The following is a 21,296-nucleotide window of genomic DNA, read 5'->3' on the forward strand; positions in this document are numbered from 1 at the left end:
TGCTGTTACGTGACACTTTCTAAGGCTTCCATTGGCTCTCTAAAGCCTTTAGAAAGCGGAATGACGCGTCTCCTGTCTCTGGGCAAAGTACAGCAGCAGAGTTTGTAAGTGGCCTGCCTGGGGACAGTGACACTGGAGATGCGCGTTCACGAGACTTTTCTTTATCTCTTTGAATGAATAAAACGTTGTCCGGTTGGAATATTATCGCTATTTTCCGAGAAAAATTGCATAAAAATTTATTTTAAACAGCGTTTGACATGCTTCTAAGTACGGTAATGGAATATTTTGACATTTTTTGTCATGAAATGCGCTCGCACATTACCCTTCGGATAGTGACCTGAACGCACAAACAAAACGGAGGTATTTGGATATAACTATGGATGATTTGGAACCAAAACAACAGTTGTTGTTGAAGTAGAAGTCCTAGGAGTGCATTCTGACGAAGAACAGCAAAGGTAATCCAATTTTTCTTATAGTAATTCTGAGTTTAGGTTGTCCCAAACTTGGTGGGTGTCAAATTAGCTATTTTAAAATCTGACATAGCGTTTGCATAAAGGAGTTCTATCTATAATTCTTAAAATAATTGTTATGTATTTTGTCAACGTTTATCATGAGTAATTTAGTAAATTCACCGGAAGTTTTCGGTGGGTATGCTAGTTCTGAACATCACAGCATGCATCACATGCTGTAAAAAGCTGGTTTTTGATATACATCTGAACTTGATTGAACAAAACATGCAGGTATTGTATAACATAATGTCCTAGGAGTGTCATCTGATGAAGATCATCAAAGGTTAGTGCTGCATTTAGCTGTGGTTTTGGTTTTTGTGACATATATGCTTGCTTTGAAAATGGCTGTGTGATTATTTTTGGCAGGGTACTCTCCTGACTTAATCTAATGTTTTGCTTTCGCTGTAAAGCCTTATTGAAATCGGACAACGTGGTTGGATTAATGAGAGTCTTATCTTTCAAATGGTGTAAAATAGTCAAATGTTTGAGAAATTGAAGTTATAGCATTTTTGAGGTATTTGTACTTCGCGCCACGGGATTCCACTGGCTGTTGAATAGGGTGGGATGCAAACGTCCCACTGGCCCAGATAGGTTAACCAACAATGCCGTTTTAACTTGTTATGGGCAGGTGGGACGGTAGCGGGACGGTAGCGTCCCACCTGGCCAACATCCGGTGAAATTGCAGAGCGCGAAATTCAAACTACAGAATTATACTACAATTTCTGGCTCATTTTTCCAAAAACCAGCCTGAAACTCTTTCTAAAGACTGTTGACATCTAGTGGAAGTCCTAGGAACTGTAATCTGGGAGGACTTCGCCTTATAATAAAAGTGACATCCATTGAAAATAGTGGTAGGCTGAATTTATTTTGGGGGGGGTGGTTTCTCCTCAGGGTTTCACCTGCCATATCAGTTCTGTTATACTCACAGACATTATTTTAACAGTTTTAGAAACTTTAGAGTGTTTTCTATCCAAATCTACCAATTATATGCATATCCTAGCTTCCGGGCACTCTTTTCATCCGGACGTGAAAATACTGCCCCCTACCCAAGAGAGGTTAAGAAAAATACCTACAAAAAATAAGAAATTAAAGTAACAAATAATTAAAGAGCATCAGTAAAATAACAAATGGCGAGGCTATTTACAAGGGGTACTGGTGCAGAGTCAATGTGCGGGGGCACCGGTTAGTCGAGGTAATTGAGGTAACATGTACATGTAGGTTGAGTTATTAAAGTGACTATGCATAGATAATAACAGAGAGTAGCAGCAGCGTAAAAGGGGGGGGGGGGGGGTAATGCAAATAGTCTGGGTAGGCATTTGATTAGATGTTCAGGAGTCTTATGGCTTGAGGGTAGAAGAGGTTTAGAAGCCTCTTGGCCCTAGACTTGGCGCTCTGATTCCGCTTGCTGTGTGGTAGCAGAGAGAACAGTCTATGACTAGGGTGGCTGGAGTCTTGGACAATTTTTAGGGCCTTCTTCTGACAACGCCTGGTATAGAGGTCCTGGATGGCAGGAAACTTGGCCCTAGTGATGTAATGGGCCGTACACACTACCCTCTGTAGTGCCTTGCGGTCAGAGGCCGAGAATTTCCATACCAGACAGTGATGCAACCTGTCAGGATGCTCTCGATGGTTCAGCTGTAGAACCTTTTGAGGATCTGAGGACTCATGCCAAATCTTTTCAGTCTCTTGAGGGGGAATAGATTTTGTCGTGCCCTCTTTATGAATGTCTTAGTGTGCTTGGAGCATGTTAGTTTGTTGGTGATGTGGATGCCAAGGAACTTGAAGTTTTTCAACCTGCTCCTCTACAGCCCAGTCGATAAGAATGGGGGCATGCTCGGTCCTCCTTTTCCTGTAGTCCACAATCATCTCCTTTGTCTTGATCACATTGAGGGAAAGGTTGATGTCCTTGCACCACACGGGCAGGTCTCTGACCTCCTTCCTATTAGCTGTCTCGTTGTTGTGTGTCATCAGCAAACTTAATGATGGCCCTGCGACCTTGTGAATGTTGACCTGTTTAATGGTTTTACTCACATCGGCTGTGGAGAGCGTGATCACACAGTCGTCATGCATGTTTCAGTATTACTTTCCTCGAAGCAAGCATAGAAGTAATTTTGCTCGTCTGGTAGGCTTGTGTCACTGGGCAGCTCTCGGCTGTGCTTTCCTTTGTAGTCTGTAATAGATTGCAAACCCTGCCACATGTAGTACGATTCGATCTTAGTCCTGTATTGAAGCTTTGCCAATTTGATAGTGCGTCAGACGGCATAGTGGGATTTCTTATAAGCTCCATGAAAGCGGCAGCTCCAGCCTTTAGCTAAGTGCGGATATTGTCTGTAATCCATGGCTTCTGGTTGGGGTATGTAGGTACAGTCACTGTGGGGACAACATCATTGCTGCACTTATTGATGAAGCCAGTGACTGATGTGGTGTACTCCTCAATGCCATCGGAAGAATGCCATAACATATTCCAGTCTGTGCTAGCAAAAGAGTCCTGTAGCTTAGCATCTGCTTCAACTGACCACTTTTTTATTGACAGTCACTGGAGCTTCCTGCTTTAATTTTTGCTTGTAAGCAGGAATCAGGAGGATAGTATTATGGTCAGATTTGCCAAATGGAGGGCGAGGGAAAGCTTTGTATGCGCCTCTGTGTGTGGAGTAATGGTGGTCTGTCTCTGTGTGGTCTAGAGTTTTTCTTCCCTCTGGTTGCACATTTAACATGCTGGTCTTGTGCCATGGCGGAGATCTTTGTGGGCTATACTCGGCCTTGTCTCAGGATGGTAAGTTGGTGGTTGAATGTATCCCTCTAGTGGTGTGGGGGCTGTGCTTTGGCAAAGTGGGTAGGGTTATATCCTGCCTGTTTGGCCATGTCCGGGGGTATCATCGGATGGGGCCACAGTGTCTCCTGACCCCTCCTGTCTCAGCCTCCAGTATTTTTGCTGCAGTAGTTTATGTGTCGCGTGTCTTTGGTCAGTCTGTTATATCTGGAGTATTTCTCTAGTGTCCTGTGTGAATTTAAGTATGCTCTCTCTAATTCTCTCTTTCTCTCTTTCTTTCTTTCTCTCTCTCGGGGGACCTGAGCCTTAGGACCATGCCTCAGGACTACCTGGCATGATGACTCCTTGCTGTCCCCAGTCCACCTGGCCATGCTGCTGCTCCAGTTTCAACTGTTCTGCCTGCGGCTATGGAACCCTGACCTGTTCACCGGACGTGCTACCTGTCCCAGACCTGCTGTTTTCAACTCTCTAGAGACAGCAGGAGTGGTAGAGATACTCTCAATGATCGGCTATGAAAAGCCAACTGACATTTACTCCTGAGGTGCTGACCGGTTGCACCCTCGACAACTACTGTGATTATTATTATTTGACCATGCTGGTCATTTATGAACATTTGAACATCTTGGCCATGTTCTGTTACAATCTCCACCCGGCACAGCCAGAAGAAGACTGGCCACCCCTCATAGCCTGGTTCCTCTCTAGGTTTCTTCCTAGGTTTTGGCCTTTCATGGGAGTTTTTCCTAGCCACCGTCCTTCTACACCTACATTGCTTGCTGTTTGGGGTTTTAGGCTGGGTTTCTGTACAGCACTTTGAGATATCAGCTGATGTAAGAAGGGCTATATAAATACATTTGATTTGATTTGATTTGGTCTTAATTAGGTCAAACAGATTTAATTTTTACTGCATTAAAGACCCCGGCCACTAGGAGCACCATCTCTGGATGAGCGTTTTCCTTTGTGCTTATGGCCGTATACAACTCATTGAGTGGGGTCTTATTGCCAGCATCGGTTTGTGGTGGTAAATAGACAGCTACGAAGAATATAGATGAAAACTCTCTAGGTAGATAGTGTAGTCTACAGCTTATCATGTGATACTCTACCTCAGACGAGCCAAACCTCAAGACTTCCTTAGATATTGTGCACCAGCTGTTGTTTTCAAATATACATAGACCCCAACCCCTTGTCTTACCAGAGGCTGCTGTTCTATCCTGCCGATACAGTGTATAAACCACCAGCTGAATGTTATTCATGTTGTTGTTCAGCTGTGACTCTGTGAAACGTAAGATATTAACATTTTTTATGTCCCATTGTAGGATATACGTGCTTTTAGTTCATCCACTTTATTATCCAGCGATTGTACGTTGGCCAATAATACCGATGGCAAAGGCAGATTAGCCACTCGTCGCCAGATCCTCACAAAGCACCCCGATCTCCTTCTGCGAAACCTCCATCTCTTTCTCCTGCGAATGACGGGGATGAGGGCCTGTTCGGGTGTCTGGAATAAATCCCTCTCGTCCGACTCATTAAAGAAAAATTCTTAATCCAATTCAAGGTAAGTAATCACTGTTCTGATGTCCAGAAGCTCTTTTCGTTCATAAGAGATGGTAGCAGCAACATTATGTACAAAATAAGTTATAAACAATGCGACTAAACAAACAAAATAGCACGATTGGTTAAGAGCCCATAAATTGGCAGCAACCCCTCCAGCGCCATCTTTACACAGTAGAGTTTATCTTTATCTCAGTATACTCCCAAGATGACATTAACAGTCATTAGATACATATTTAACACTGAACAAAAATATAAACACAAGATGTAAAGTGTTGATCCTGTGTGTTTCATGGGCTAAAATAAAATATTCAAAATTTTTTCCATATGCACAAAAAGCTTCTTTCTCTCAAATGTTGTGCACAAATTTGTTTACATCCCTGTTAGTGAGCATTTCTCCATGGCAAGATAATCTATCCACTTGACAGGTGTGGCATATTAAGAAGCTGATTAAACAGCATGATCTTCTAACAGGTGCACCTTGTGCTGGGGACAATAAAAGGCCACTCTAAAATCTGCAGTTTTGTCACACAACACAATGCCACAGATGTCTCATGTTTTGAGGGAGTGTGCAATTGGCATGCTGACTGCAGGAATATCCACCAGAGCTGTTGCCAGAGAAATTAACGTTAATTGCTCTACAATAAGTCGCCTCCATAGTTGTTTTAGAGAATTTGGCACTACGCCCAACAGGCCTCACAACCGCAGACCACACCAGCCAAGGACTGCCACATCCAGCTTCTTCACCTGCGGGATCATCTGAGACCAGCCACCCGGACAGCTGATGAAACTGTCGGTTTGCACAACCCAAGAATTTCTTCCACAAACTGTCAGTTTGCGTGCTCGTCGTCCTCACCAGGGTCTTGCTCACCTCCAATGGCCACTGGCAAGCTGAAAAGTGTGCTCTTCATGATTGAATCCCGGTTTCAACTGTACCGGGCAGATGGCAGGCAGCGTGTATGGCGTCGTGTGTGCGAGCAGTTTGCTGATGTCAATGTTGAGACCAGAGAGCCCCATGGTTGAGGTGGGGTTATGGTATGGGCAGGCATAAGCTACAGACAACAAACACAATTGGATTTGATCAATGTCAGTTTGAGTGAACAGAGATTTGGTATTTGGTCTTTTTTTGGTTGTTGCAAAATCAGCTACTCTTCCTGGGGTCCACACAGAACATGAAACATGACATAAGAAAGTACATTAAATAAACAAAAACAGCTCAAGGACATTGACCCCGTTTTTTATGTTGCTTCTACTCGCTGTTTATTATCTATGCATAGTCACTTTACCCTTACCTACATGTACATATTACCCAAATTTACCTCAACTAACCTGTACCCCCGCACATTGACTCAGTACCGTACCCCTGTATAAAGCCTTGGTATCGTTTTTTTAAATTGTTTCCTTATATAAACTGTAACTCAGTAAAATCTTTGAAAATGTTGCATTTTGCATCTATATTTTTGTTCAGTGTAGTTAACATCTAGCTCTTTGACAAAAAAACAACAACTGCAAAACAACACTGCTTACATCATGTCAGTGTCATCTTAGTGTAAGCTTTCACCATGATTAATAAAACATACGATCCAATGTTCATTTCTCTTTAATCCATGGTTATCTTGATTATGATTCCTAATCTCTCATATTCCACCAATTACAATGCACCAGTGTTATTACTCCAATAACATTACACAATGGGGGTTATCATAGGTACAGCCTGATTGAATAACCAAAGTATATTATAAGATATGATATACGTGAAGTGTTTGTACACACGCCAATAAAGTGTAGGTGAATGATTTGGATTGGTCATTGGGGATCATGCGAGGATAATGATTATACAGTACTAGTGAAAGGTTTGGGCACACCTACAGTGGCTTGCGAAAGAATTCACCCCCCTTGGCATTTTTCCTATTTTGTTGCCTTACAACCTGGAATTAAAATAGATTTTTTGGGGGGATTGTATCATTTGATTTACACATCATGCCTACCACTTTGAAGATGCGAAATATTTTTTATCGTGAAACAAACAAGAAATAAGACAAAAAAACTGAACAATATAAGGATTTTTTCCCATTCTTCTTGGAAAAACTGCTCCAGATCCTTCAAGTTGGATGGGTTCCGCTGGTGTGCAGCAATCTTTAAGTCATACCACAGATTCTCAATTGGATTGAGGTCTGGGCTTTGACTAGGCCATTCCAAGACATTTAAATGTTTCCCCTTAAACCACTCAAGTGTTGCTTTAGCGGTATGCTTAGGGTCATTGTCCTGCTGGGAGGTGAACCTTCGTCCCAGTCTCAAATCTCTGGAAGACTCAAACAGGTTTCCCCTCAACAATTTCCCTGTATTTTGCACCATCCATCATTCCTTAAATTCTGACCAGTTTCTCAGTCTCTGCCAGTGACAAAACATGCCCACAGCATGATGCTGCCACCACCGTGCTTCACTGTGGGGATGGTGTTCTCGGGGTGATGAGAGGTGTTGGGTTTGCGCCAGACATAGCGTTTTCTTTGATGGCCAAAAAGCTAAATTTTAGTCTCATCTGACCTGAGTACCTTCTTCCATATGTTTGGGGAGTCTCCCACATGCCTTTTGGCGAACACCAAATGTGTTTGCTTATTCTTTCCATGAAGCAATAGCTTTTTTCTGGCCACTCCTCCATAAAGCCCAGCTCTGTGGAGTGTACAGCTTAAAGTGGTCCTATGGACAGATAGTCCAATCTCCGTTGTCGAGCTTTGCAGCTCCTTCGGGGTTATCTTTGGTCTCTTTGTTGACTCTCTGATTAATGTCCTTCTTGCCTGGTCCGTGAGTTTTGGTGGGTGGCCTCTCTTGGCAGATTTGTTGTGGTGCCATATTCTTTCCATTTTTTTATAATGGATTTAATGGTGCTCTGTGGGATTTTCAAAGTTTCGGATATTTTTTTATAACCCAACCCTTGATCTTTAATTCTCCAAACTTTGTCCTTGACCTGTTTGGAGATCTCCTTGGTCTTCATGGTGCCACTTGCTTGGTGGTGCCCCCTGCTTAGTGGTATTGTAGACTCTGGGGCCTTTCAGAACAGGTGTTTATGTACTGAGATCATGTGACAGATCATGTGACACTTAGAGTGCACACAGGTGGACTTCATTTAACTAATTATGTGACTTTTGAAGATAATTGGTTGCACCAGATCTTATTTAGGAGCTTCATTGTAAAGGGAGTGAATAGCAAGATGGCGCCAACAGAGATGGTTGCCTCGCTTTGTGTTCTTAGGAAACTATGCAGTATTTAGTTTTTGTATGTATTATTTCTTACATTGTTACCCCAGGAAATCTTAAGCGTTATTACTATTATTAGAACTATTAGATATAATAGCAACATCATTAGTATTATTAATATTATTAGAACTATTGGATATAATAGCAACATCAACTTACCAACATTACGACCAGGAATACGACTTTCCCGAAGCAGATCCTCTGTTTGGACCACCACCCAGGACAGGCGACCCAAAACAACGGCGCCACAGAAGGGGCAGACGGAGCGGTCTTCTGGTCAGGCTCCATTGATGGGCACATCGCTCACTGCTCCTGAGTATACTAATCGCCAACGTCCAGTCTCTTGACAACAAGTTAGATGAAATTCGAGCAAGGGTTGCCTTCTAGAGAGACATCAGAGATTGTAACATTCTCTGTTTCACGGAAACGTGGCTCACTCGAGATATGTTATCAGAGTTGGTACAGCCACCCGGTTTCTTCATGCATCGCCGTGCTGCTGCTCCAGCTCCAACTGTTCTGCCTGCAGCTATGGAACCCTGACCTGTTCACCGGACGTGCTACCTGTCCCAGACCTGTTATCCCAGACCTGCTGGAACCCTGACCTATTCACCGGACGTGCTACCTGTCCCAGACCTGCTGTTTTCAACTCTCTAGAGACAGCAGGAGCGGTAGAGATACTCTCAAAGATCGGCTATGAAAAAGCCAACTGACACTTACTCTTGTGTTACTGACTTGTTGCACCCTCGACAACTACTATGATTATTATTATTTGACAATGCTGGTCATTTATGAACATTTGAACATCTAGGCCATGTGCTGTTATAATCTCCATCCGGCACAGCCAGAAGAAGACTGGCCACCCCTCATAGCCTGGTTCCTCTCTAGGTTTCTTCCTAGGTTTTGGCCTTTTTTGGGAGTTTTTCCTAGCCACCGTGCTTCTACACCTGCATTGCTTGCTGTTTGGGGTTTTAGGCTGGGTTTCTGTACAGCAATTTGAGATATCAGCTGATGTAAGAAGGGCTATATAAATAAATTTGATTTGATTTGATCGCGCTGACAGAAACAAACATCTCTCTGGTAAGAAGAAGGGCGGGGGTTTATGCCTTATGATTAACGACTCGTGGTGTAATCATAACAACTTACAGAAACTCAAGTCCTTTTGTTCACCTGACCTACCCCCCCCCCCCCCCCCAAGCAGATACCTCAACAGCCCTGAAAGAACTTCATTGGACTCTATCTAAAATGGAAACCATATATCCTGATGCTGCATTTTTTGTAGCTGGGGATTTTAACAAAGCTAATCTGAAAACATGGCTCCTTACATTTTATCAGCATATCGAGTGCGCGACTCGAGCTGGTAGCATTCTGGATCATTGCTACCCTCACTTCCGCGATGCATACAAAGCACTTCCCCACCCTCCTTTCGGCAAATCTGACCACGACTCCATTTTGTTGCTCCCAGCCTATAGACAGACACTAAAACAGGAAACGCCCGTGCTCAAGTCTGTTCAACGCTGGTCCGACCAATCTGATTCCACGCTTCACGATTGCTGGGATCACGTGGACTGGGATATGTTCCAGATAGCCTCAGACAACAACATTGATGTTAACGCTGACTCGATGAGCGAGTTTATTAGCAAGTACAAAGGTGATGTTGTTCCCACGCTGACTTTTAAAACCTTCCCTAACCAGAAACTGGGTATTGATGGCAGCATTCACACAAAACTGAAAGCGCGAACCACTGCTTTTAATCATGGCAAGGCGACTGGAAACATGAATGAATACAAACAGTGTAGCTATTCCCTCCTCAAGGCAATCAAACAAGCTAATTGTCAGTATAGAGACAAAGTAGAGTCGCAATTCAATGGCTCAAACACTAGACGTGTGTGGCAGGGTCTACAGTCAATCACAGATTACAAAAAGAAAACCAGCCCCGTTGCAGACACCGATGTCTTGCTCCCAGACAAGTTCATTAAACAACTTCTTAGCTCACTTTGAGGACAGTACAGTGCCAGTGTTTTGGCCCACTACCGTCTGGGCTGCTGGCCCAGACGGCATCCCTAGCCGCGTCCTGAGAGCATGCACAGACCAGCTGGCTGGTGTGTTTACGGACATATTCAATCAATCCCTTTCCCAGTCTGCTGTGCCCACATGCTTCAAGAGGGCCACCATTGTTCCTGTCCCCAAGAAAGCTAAGGTAACTGAGCTAAACGACTATTGCCCCGTAGCACTCACTTCTGGCTTTGAGAGACTAGTCAAGGAGCAAATCACCTCCACCCTACCTGACACCCTAGACCCACTCCAATTTGCCTACCGCCCCAATAGGTCCACAGACGATGCAATCGCAATCACAATCACACTGCACACTGCCCTAACCCATCTGAACAAGATCAATACCTAGGTAAGAATGTTGTTCATTGCCTACAGCTCAGCATTTAACACCATAGTACCCTCCAAAGTCGTCACTAAGCTCGAGACCCTGGGTCACAAATTAACTTTAAAGAAGAAATGCATTCCAGGTGACTAACTCATGAAGCTGGTTGAGAGAATGCCAAGAGTGTGCAAAGCTGTCATCAAGGCAAAGGGTGGCTACATTGAAGAATCTAAAATATCAAATATATTTTGATCTGTTTAACACTGTTTTGCTTACTACATGATTCCATATGCGTTATTTCATAGTTTTGATGTCTTCACTACTATTCTTCAATGTAGAAAATAGTAAAAATAAAGAAAAACCCTTGAATGAGTAGGTTTTTCTAAAACTTTGACTGGTACTGAAAAAGCTGAGTCACAGTTTGTATAAACCAAAGGAGGAGTGTTTCAAGGTAAATCATTACAACATACACACGGACGTGCACACACACACATGCATGCACACACCTCCATAAACACAGCAATATAAGGAAGATATAGCAGGATTAAATAAAACGAGTAACGCATTGTCTCGGTTGATCTTTGTTGGTTGTGATGGTTATCACATTTTATAGTTGCAGAGTGGGTACAGTGAAGTTGTAAAACACGCACGCGCACACACACACACACACACACACACACACACACACACACACACACACACACACACACACACACACACACACACACACACACACAATCTCTCTTTCTTGCTATCGCTTACACACAGATATAAATACATAAAGAGTATTTAATTACAACACGTTCACACACCAACACATATACAGACAGTGTTATATGGTCGGTAAGACCTTATGCCAGAGTGATATGATATAACGTGGATGAGACAGACGACGGTGCGACGGAGTAGTAAGGCAAGAAGCATTGTGAGGTGAGACAACTTCTAACTCACTGGGGAACATAGTCTCAGATAAGGTATTCATAAATATACTATTTTATCGTGTGTTTAGAACTACATTTTATTTGAGTATGACACAAAGAGTTGCCAGCTTAAACTACTGTGCAACCTAGCTTCAACTGTTGCTGGCCTACCGCTTCTGTAATCATTAAAGCAGACCTCAGGTAGGGTACAAAAGTTGTTCAAAGGCTTATCATTCTGCGTCATCGCAGAAGAGATACACTGTGTGTAGTTTATTGAGTAAAGAGGAAAAAACAGGCGAGTGGGAAGCCTGTAGACAATGTATAGAGAAAGCATAACTATTAGGTAAAACAGATAAATTACCATCATGGATAGAGAAATTAGGTAATTACAGGGAGTGTTCGACATGCATTAGTCTGAACTCCTTGATTCTCTTTCATCAAGCGGCAAGATAATAAACGTCTACCTGTTGCACAATTGTCAGCTAGAAAACCTATGTTGTGAAATACAAATGTGTTCATTCGTAACTAAAGAAGTTCACAGTGTTAATCATGCTCTATTTCATGAAAATTCTACAGTCGAGTTCGTCCTTGTCATGCAGCCATTTTAGGGCTGGATTCAATCTGTATTGCGGAAGACCTACATTGAAATTTTAATGTATTTTCCGATTGAGCCGACACAGTGTTTACTGTGAAAGCAGTCTCCGCGAACACTCAAACATTGTTTTTACTTCTGTAATATAGATTAAATCCAAACCTTAGATCATGTTCGTTATCTAGGTGAGACTTTGACCCTGTTTGTTAATGACAGTGACTTGGCAGCAGCTAATGGGGATCCATAATAAATACAAAATATAAATAGTATCAAGTCAAATCCTTCAAATCAAAGGTTATTTGTCACATGCTTCGTAAAGGAAAGGTGTGGACTAACAGTGACTTATGTCAGTTACTTATGGGTCTTTCCCAACAAAGCAGAGAGAAAGAAAATAGAGAAATAATAGAAAAGTAAAACATGTAATAATAGATACAAAATGAGTAACGATAACTTGGCTATATACTAGGTGTACCAGTATTCAGTCTATGTGCAGGGTTATGAGGTAATTGAGGTAGTTATGTACATAAAACTGTGAATAAAGTGGCAGATAGTAAACAGTAGCAGCAGCATATGTGATGAGTCTAAAGGCTCAATGTAGGTAACTATTTCAATAACTATTTATCAGTCTTATGGCTTGCGCGTAGACTCTGTTCAGGGTCCTGTTGGTTCCACACTTCGGTACCACTTTCCTGTTGGTTGAGTGAGGTCTTTAAGTGTCAGCATCGATTTGTGGTCGTAAATATAAAGCCACCAATAATATAGATGAAAACTCTCTTGGTAAATAGTATGGTCTGCAGCTTATCATGAGGTAATCTAACTCAGGCTAGCAGAACCTCGCCACCCTCCTTGAGCTTACCTGAAGCTGCCACAAGAAGATGTCTGAAGGGTCCTGTTGGTTATAGAGCTGAGACTTTGACCCTGTCTGTTAATGATCGTATAGAAGGTATAGGAAGGGTCCTGTTGGTTGCATTGCTGAGACTTTGACCCTGCCTGTTAATAATAGTATGGAAGGTGTCTTTTTAATTTACTTATTTTATTTCACCTTTATTTAACCAGGTAGGCAAGTTGAGAACAAGTTCTCATTTACAACTGCGACCTGGCCAAGATAAAGCAAAGCAGTTCAACACATATAACAACACAGAGTTACACATGGAGTAAAACAAACATACAGTCAATAATACAGTAGAAAAATAAGTCTATATACAATGTGAGCAAATGAGGTGAGATAAGGGAGGTAAAGGCAATAAAGGGAGGTAAAGGCGAAGTAAATACAATATAGCAATTAAAACACTGCAATGGTAGATTTGACAGTAGATGAGTGTGCAAAGTAGAAATACTGGGGTGCAAAGGAGCAAAATAAATAAATACAGTAGGGGAAGCGGTAGTTGTTTGGGCTATTTAAAGATGGACTATGTACAGGTGCAGTGATCTGTGAGCTGTTCTGACAGCTGGTGCTTAAAGCTAGTGAGGGAGATAAGTGTTTCCAGTTTCAGAGATTTTTGTAGTTCGTTCCAGTCATTGGCAACAGAGAAATGGAAGGAGATGCGGCCAAAGGAAGAATTGGTTTTGGGGGTGACAAGTGAGATATACCTCCTGGAACACGTGCTACGGGTGGGTGCAGCTATGGTGACCAGCGAGCAGAGATAAGGCGGGACTTTACCTAGCAGGGTCTTGTAGATGACCTGGAGCCAGTGGGTTTGGCGATGAGTATGAAGCGAGGGGCAGCCAACGAGAGCATACAGGTCACAGTGGTGGGTAGTATATGGGGCTTTGGTGACAAAACGGATGGCACTGTGATAGACTGCATCCAATTAGTTGAGTAGGGTGTTGGAGGCTATTTTGTAAATGACATCGCCAAAGTCGAGGATCGGTAAGATGGTCAGTTTTACGAGGGTATGTTTGGCAGCATGAGTGAAGGTTGCGAAATAGGAAGCCAATTCTAGATTTAACTGTGGATTGGAGATGTTTTATGTGAGTCTGGAAGGAGAGTTTACAGTCTAACCAGACACATAGGTATTTGTAGTTGTCCACATATTCTAAGTCAGAACCGTCCAGAGTAGTGATGCTGGACGGGCGGGCAGGTGCAGGCAGCGATCGGTTGAAGAGCATGCATTTAGTTTTACTTGTATTTAAGAGCAGTTGGAGGCCACGGAAGGAGAGTTGTATGGCATTGAAGCTCGTCTGGAGGGTTGTTAAAACCTCTTACATCTAGACGTTCCGCTAGCGGAACACCGCTCCAATATCCAATGATAGGGCGTGGTGCGAAATACAAACTCCTCGAAAATCCGAAAACTTCCATTTTTCAAACTTAACGCAGTGTCCAAAGAAGGGCCAGAAGTATACAGAATGGTGTCGTCTGCGTATGGATCAGAGACTCACCAGCAGCAAGAGCAACATCATTGATATATACAGAGAAGAGAGTAGGCCCAAGAATTTAACCCTGTGGCACCCTCATAGAGACTGCCAGAGGCTTGGACAACAGGCCCTCAGATTTGACACAGAGTGTCCCCCCCTTTGAAGAGGGGGATGACCGCAGCTGCTTTCCAATCTTTGGGAATCTCAGACGACACTAAAGAGAGGTTGAACAGGCTAGTAATAGGGGTTGGAAAAATTTCGGCAGATAATTTTAGAAAGAAAGGGTCCAGATTGTCTAGCCCGGCTGATTTGTGGGGGTCCCGATTTTGCAGCTCTTTCAGAACATCAGCTGACTGGATTTGGGAGAAGGGGAAATGGGGAAGGCTTGGGCGAGTTGCTATGGGGGGGTGCAGTGCTGTTGACCGGGGTAGGGGTGGCCAGGTGGAAAGCATGGCCAGCCGTAGTAAAATGAGTCTGAAGGGTCCTGTTGGTTCCCAAGCTGAGACTTTGACCCTGTCTGTTAATGATAATATAGAAGGTGTCGGAAGGGTCCTTGTGGAGCTCAAGTAGAACTGCTATTTTGACATCAACAACAGGTCAAAGATAAGAGAGACATTATCCTTATCATATGTCTGACAATGCAAATGATATTGGATCATGTTTATAGTTCATATGGAGCAGTTGGTGTCCACTGTGTGCTTGGATTTGACAGACCATGTCCGCTGTGTGTGTTTGAGTCTGACAGACCATGTCCGCTGTGTGTGTTTGAGTCTGACAGACCATGTCCGCTGTGTGTGTTTGAGTCTGACAGACCATGTCCGCTGTGTGTTTTTGAGTCTGACAGACCATGTCCGCTGTGTGTGCTGCTGTGTCACATAATATATGACTGTGTTTTTTAGTGGTGATTTGTGGTGTGTTAATTGATTGCGGGCGAATGGTGACACAAATACGTTCCCCGGCGGTCTGTATGCGTGCCCTCACATGCTCTTCACACAACATTAAACAAGCTGGCCATGCGCCTCATACACACACACACACACGCACACACACACACACACACACACACACACACACACACACACAGACACAGAAACACACACACACACACGCACGCACGCACGCACACGCACACGCACGCACGCACACGCACACGCACACGCACACGCACACGCACACGCACACACACACACACACACATACAGACACAGAAACACACACACATACTCACCTTGCCTGTGCCTTCACCAGTGCTGGGACTGGAGCCTAATGGGTAGGGAGATATGATGTGTCTGTTTTATAATGGCTGGTGCTGCTCTGGCAAGCACTAGGAACACTGACTCTCTCTATATATCTCTAACACACACACACACACACACACACACACACACACACACACACACACACACACACACACACACACACACACACACACACACACACACACACACACACACACACACACACACCACCTTGCCTTCTTCCTACCCCCATGGCCTCACGTTCTCTCTCCAGTCCATTTGTCATGTCTGGTGTTAGTGAGAAACAAGCTGATTGAGCCGGGGATGAATCAGAGTGAAATGTGGTTGTCCCAAACGAAGGAGGCAGACATGTGTCCAAAGGTCCTTTTCCTTGACAGCAGTGTTGCCCTGTGGTGTCCTCAGGTCATTTTCCTAAAACAGCAGTAGAGTCCTCGGGTCCATTTCCTTGACAGCAGTAGTGTCTTCAGGTCCATTTCCTTGACAGCAGTAGTGTCCTCAGGTCCATTTCCTTGACAGCAGTAGTGTCTTCAGGTCCATTTCCTTGGCAGCAGTAGTGTCTTCAGGTCCATTTCCTTTACAGCAGTAGTGTCTTCAGGTCCATTTCCTTGGCAGCAGTAGTGTCCTCAGGTCCATTTCCTTGACAGCAGTAGAGTCCTCAGGTCCATTTCCTTGGCAGCAGTAGTGTCCTCTACTGACCTCAGGTCCATTTCCTTGACAGCAGTAGTGTCCTCTAGTGTCCTCAGGTCCATTTCCTTGACAGCAGTAGTGTCCTCTAGTGTCCTCAGGTCCATTTCCTTGACAGCAGTAGTGTCCTCAGGTCCATTTCCTTGACAGCAGTAGTGTCCTCAGGTCCATTTCCTTGGCAGCAGTAGTGTCTTCAGGTCCATTTCCTTGACAGCAGTAGTGTCCTCTACTGTCCTCAGGTCCATTTCCTTGGCAGCAGTAGTGTCTTCAGGTCCATTTCCTTGACAGCAGTAGTGTCCTCTAGTGTCCTCAGGTCCATTTCCTTGACAGCAGTAGTGTCTTCAGGTCCATTTCCTTGACAGCAGTAGTGTCCTCTAGTGTCCTCAGGTCCATTTCCTTGACAGCAGTAGTGTCCTCTAGTGTCCTCAGGTCCATTTCCTTGACAGCAGTAGTGTCCTCAGGTCCATTTCCTTGACAGCAGTAGTGTCCTCAGGTCCATTTCCTTGGCAGCAGTAGTGTCTTCAGGTCCATTTCCTTGACAGCAGTAGTGTCCTCTACTGTCCTCAGGTCCATTTCCTTGGCAGCAGTAGTGTCTTCAGGTCCATTTCCTTGACAGCAGTAGTGTCTTCAGGTCCATTTCCTTGACAGCAGTAGTGTCCTCTAGTGTCCTCAGGTCCATTTCCTTGGCAGCAGTAGTGTCCTCAGGTCCATTTCCTTGACAGCAGTAGTGTCTTCAGGTCCATTTCCTTGACAGCAGTAGTGTCCTCTAGTGTCCTCAGGTCCATTTCCTTGACAGCAGTAGTGTCCTCAGGTCCATTTCCTTGACAGCAGTAGTGTCCTCTAGTGTCCTCAGGTCCATTTCCTTGGCAGCAGTAGTGTCTTCAGGTCCATTTCCTTGACAGCAGTAGTGTCTTCAGGTCCATTTCCTTGACAGCAGTAGTGTCTTCAGGTCCATTTCCTTGGCAGCAGTAGTGTCCTCTACTGTCCTCAGGTCCATTTCCTTGACAGCAGTAGTGTCCTCTAGTGTCCTCAGGTCCATTTCCTTGACAGCAGTAGTGTCCTCTAGTGTCCTCAGGTCCATTTCCTTGACAGCAGTAGTGTCCTCAGGTCCATTTCCTTGACAGCAGTAGTGTCCTCAGGTCCATTTCCTTGGCAGCAGTAGTGTCTTCAGGTCCATTTCCTTGACAGCAGTAGTGTCCTCTACTGTCCTCAGGTCCATTTCCTTGGCAGCAGTAGTGTCTTCAGGTCCATTTCCTTGACAGCAGTAGTGTCTTCAGGTCCATTTCCTTGACAGCAGTAGTGTCCTCTAGTGTCCTCAGGTCCATTTCCTTGACAGCAGTAGTGTCTTCAGGTCCATTTCCTTGACAGCAGTAGTGTCCTCTAGTGTCCTCAGGTCCATTTCCTTGACAGCAGTAGTGTCCTCTAGTGTCCTCAGGTCCATTTCCTTGACAGCAGTAGTGTCCTCAGGTCCATTTCCTTGACAGCAGTAGTGTCCTCAGGTCCATTTCCTTGGCAGCAGTAGTGTCTTCAGGTCCATTTCCTTGACAGCAGTAGTGTCCTCTACTGTCCTCAGGTCCATTTCCTTGGCAGCAGTAGTGTCTTCAGGTCCATTTCCTTGACAGCAGTAGTGTCTTCAGGTCCATTTCCTTGACAGCAGTAGTGTCCTCTAGTGTCCTCAGGTCCATTTCCTTGGCAGCAGTAGTGTCCTCAGGTCCATTTCCTTGACAGCAGTAGTGTCTTCAGGTCCATTTCCTTGACAGCAGTAGTGTCCTCTAGTGTCCTCAGGTCCATTTCCTTGACAGCAGTAGTGTCCTCAGGTCCATTTCCTTGACAGCAGTAGTGTCCTCTAGTGTCCTCAGGTCCATTTCCTTGGCAGCAGTAGTGTCTTCAGGTCCATTTCCTTGACAGCAGTAGTGTCTTCAGGTCCATTTCCTTGACAGCAGTAGTGTCTTCAGGTCCATTTCCTTGGCAGCAGTAGTGTCCTCAGGTCCATTACTTTGGCAGCAGTAGTGTCTTCAGGTCCATTTCCTTGACAGCAGTAGTGTCTTCAGGTCCATTTCCTTGACAGCAGTAGTGTCTTCAGGTCCATTTCCTTGGCAGCAGTAGTGTCCTCTACTGTCCTCAGGTTCATTTCCTTGGCAGCAGTAGTGTCCTCTACTGTCCTCAGGTCCATTTCCTTGACAGCAGTAGTGTCTTCAGGTCCATTTCCTTGACAGCAGTAGTGTCTTCAGGTCCATTTCCTTGGCAGCAGTAGTGTCTTCAGGTCCATTTCCTTGACAGCAGTAGTGTCCTCTAGTGTCCTCAGGTCCATTTCCTTGACAGCAGTAGTGTCCTCAGGTCCATTTCCTTGACAGCAGTAGTGTCCTCTAGTGTCCTCAGGTCCATTTCCTTGACAGCAGTAGTGTCCTCAGGTCCATTTCCTTGACAGCAGTAGTGTCCTCAGGTCCATTTCCTTGGCAGCAGTAGTGTCCTCTACTGTCCTCAGGTCCATTTCCTTGACAGCAGTAGTGTCCTCAGGTCCATTTCCTTGACAGCAGTAGTGTCCTCTAGTGTCCTCAGGTCCATTTCCTTGACAGCAGTAGTGTCCTCTACTGTCCTCAGGTCCATTTCCTTGGCAGCAGTAGTGTCCTCAGGTCCATTTCCTTGGCAGCAGTAGTGTCTTCAGGTCCATTTCCTTGACAGCAGTAGTGTCTTCAGGTCCATTTCCTTGACAGCAGTAGTGTCCTCAGGTCCATTTCCTTGACAGCAGTAGTGTCCTCTAGTGTCCTCAGGTCCATTTCCTTGGCAGCAGTAGTGTCTTCAGGTCCATTTCCTTGGCAGCAGTAGTGTCTTCAGGTCCATTTCCTTGACAGCAGTAGTGTCTTCAGGTCCATTTCCTTGACAGCAGTAGTGTCCTCAGGTCCATTTCCTTGACAGCAGTAGTGTCCTCTAGTGTCCTCAGGTCCATTTCCTTGACAGCAGTAGTGTCCTCAGGTCCATTTCCTTGGCAGCAGTAGTGTCTTCAGGTCCATTTCCTTGACAGCAGTAGTGTCTTCAGGTCCATTTCCTTGACAGCAGTAGAGTCCTCAGGTCCATTTCCTTGGCAGCAGTAGTGTCTTCAGGTCCATTTCCTTGACAGCAGTAGTGTCTTCAGGTCTATTTCCTTGACAGCAGTAGTGTCTTCAGGTCCATTTCCTTGACAGCAGTAGTGTCCTCTAGTGTCCTCAGGTCCATTTCCTTGACAGCAGTAGTGTCCTCAGGTCCATTTCCTTGACAGCAGTAGTGTCCTCAGGTCCATTTCCTTGGCAGCAGTAGTGTCCTCTACTGTCCTCAGGTCCATTTCCTTGGCAGCAGTAGTGTCCTCAGGTCCATTACTTTGGCAGCAGTAGTGTCTTCAGGTCCATTTCCTTGACAGCAGTAGTGTCCTCAGGTCCATTTCCTTGGCAGCAGTAGTGTCCTCAGGTCCATTTCCTTGACAGCAGTAGTGTCCTCTACTGTCCTCAGGTTCATTTCCTTGGCAGCAGTAGTGTCCTCAGGTCCATTTCCTTGACAGCAGTAGTGTCCTCTAGTGTCCTCAGGTCCATTTCCTTGGCAGCAGTAGTGTCCTCTAGTGTCCTCAGGTCCATTTCCTTGGCAGCAGTAGTGTCCTCAGGTCCATTTGCTTGACAGCAGTAGTGTCTTCAGGTCCATTTCCTTGACAGCAGTAGTGTCCTCTACTGTCCTCAGGTTCATTTCCTTGGCAGCAGTAGCTATTGTCCATAACATAGCTAACAAATAATATGTAATAATAAATGCCATTTAGCAGATTATTTTCTCCCAACGTGGCTAACAGTCATGTGTGCATACATTTTTTATGTATAGGTGGTCACGTGAATTGAACATTGGCATTGCAAGAGCCATGCTCTAGTCTACCAACTACAGATGATCTGCCATAAGTCCTTGTTGACAACATGATAGTCCTGACCTTGTGGTCATCAGAGGTATTTTACATTTTACATTTAAGTCATTTAGCAGACGCTCTTATCCAGAGCGACTTACAAATTGGTGCATTCACCTTATAATATCCAGTGGAACAACCACTTTACAATAGTGCATCTAAATCTTTTAAGGGGGGGTTAGAAGGATTACTTTATCCTATCCCAGGTATTCCTTAAAGAGGTGGGGTTTCAGGTGTCTCCGGAAGGTGGTGATTGACTCCGCTGTCCTGGCGTCGTGAGGGAGCTTGTTCCACCATTGGGGTGCCAGAGCAGCGAACAGTTTTGACTGGGCTGAGCGGGAACTGTGCTTCCTCAGAGGTAGGGAGGCGAGCAGGCCAGAGGTGGATGAACGCAGTGCCCTTGTTTGGGTGTAGGGCCTGATCAGAGCCTGAAGGTACGGAGGTGCCGTTCCCCTCACAGCTCCATAGGCAAGCACCATGGTCTTGTAGCGGATGCGAGCTTCGACTGGAAGCCAGTGGAGAGAGCGGAGGAGCGGGGTGACGTGAGAGAACTTGGGAAGGTTGAACACCAGACGGGCTGCGGCGTTCTGGATGAGTTGTAGGGTTTTAATGGCACAAGCAGGGAGCCCAGCCAACAACGAGTTGCAGTAATCCAGACGGGAGATGACAAGTGCCTGGATTAGGACCTGCGCCGCTTCCTGTGTGAGGCAGGGTCGTACTCTGCGAATGTTGTAGAGCATGAACCTACAGGATCGGGTCACCGCCTTGATGTTAGTGGAGAACGACAGGGTGTTGTCCAGGGTCACGCCGAGGCTCTTAGCACTCTGGGAGGAGGACACAAGGGAGTTGTCAACCGTGATGGCGAGATCATGGAACGGGCAGTCCTTCCCCGGGAGGAAGAGCAGCTCCATCTTGCCGAGGTTCAGCTTGAGGTGGTGATCCGTCATCCACACTGATATGTCTGCCAGACATGCAGAGATGCGATTCGCCACCTGGTTGTCAGAAGAGGGAAAGGAGAAGATTAATTGTGTGTCATCTGCATAGCAATGATATGAGAGACCATGTGAGGATATGACAGAGCCAAGTGACTTGGTGTATAGCGAGAATAGGAGAGG

At 45.0% G+C, this 21,296-nt stretch overlaps 1 protein-coding gene across 3 annotated transcripts in view; it reads left to right on the top strand.

The window, feature by feature from the left end:
• si (sucrase-isomaltase) overlaps window positions 1–21,296 on the top strand; it is a 148,448-nt gene that overhangs the window by 23,914 nt on the left and 103,238 nt on the right. The window contains exon 1 of one of the 3 annotated variants that reach the window (XM_014215242.3): window positions 11,176–11,385. The exons of 1 other annotated variant lie outside the window; for it this stretch is intronic. The gene's annotated coding sequence lies outside the window, so the exon portion shown is untranslated. Of the gene's footprint in view, window positions 1–11,175; window positions 11,430–21,296 lie in introns of those variants that run through there. One more of the 3 variants, XM_045724816.2, reaches the window with a different exon arrangement.

The sequence above is a fragment of the Salmo salar genome, chromosome 09 (assembly GCF_965601325.2).
Source record: "Salmo salar chromosome 09, fSalSal1, whole genome shotgun sequence".
NCBI classification, from domain to species: Eukaryota; Metazoa; Chordata; class Actinopteri; order Salmoniformes; family Salmonidae; genus Salmo; species Salmo salar.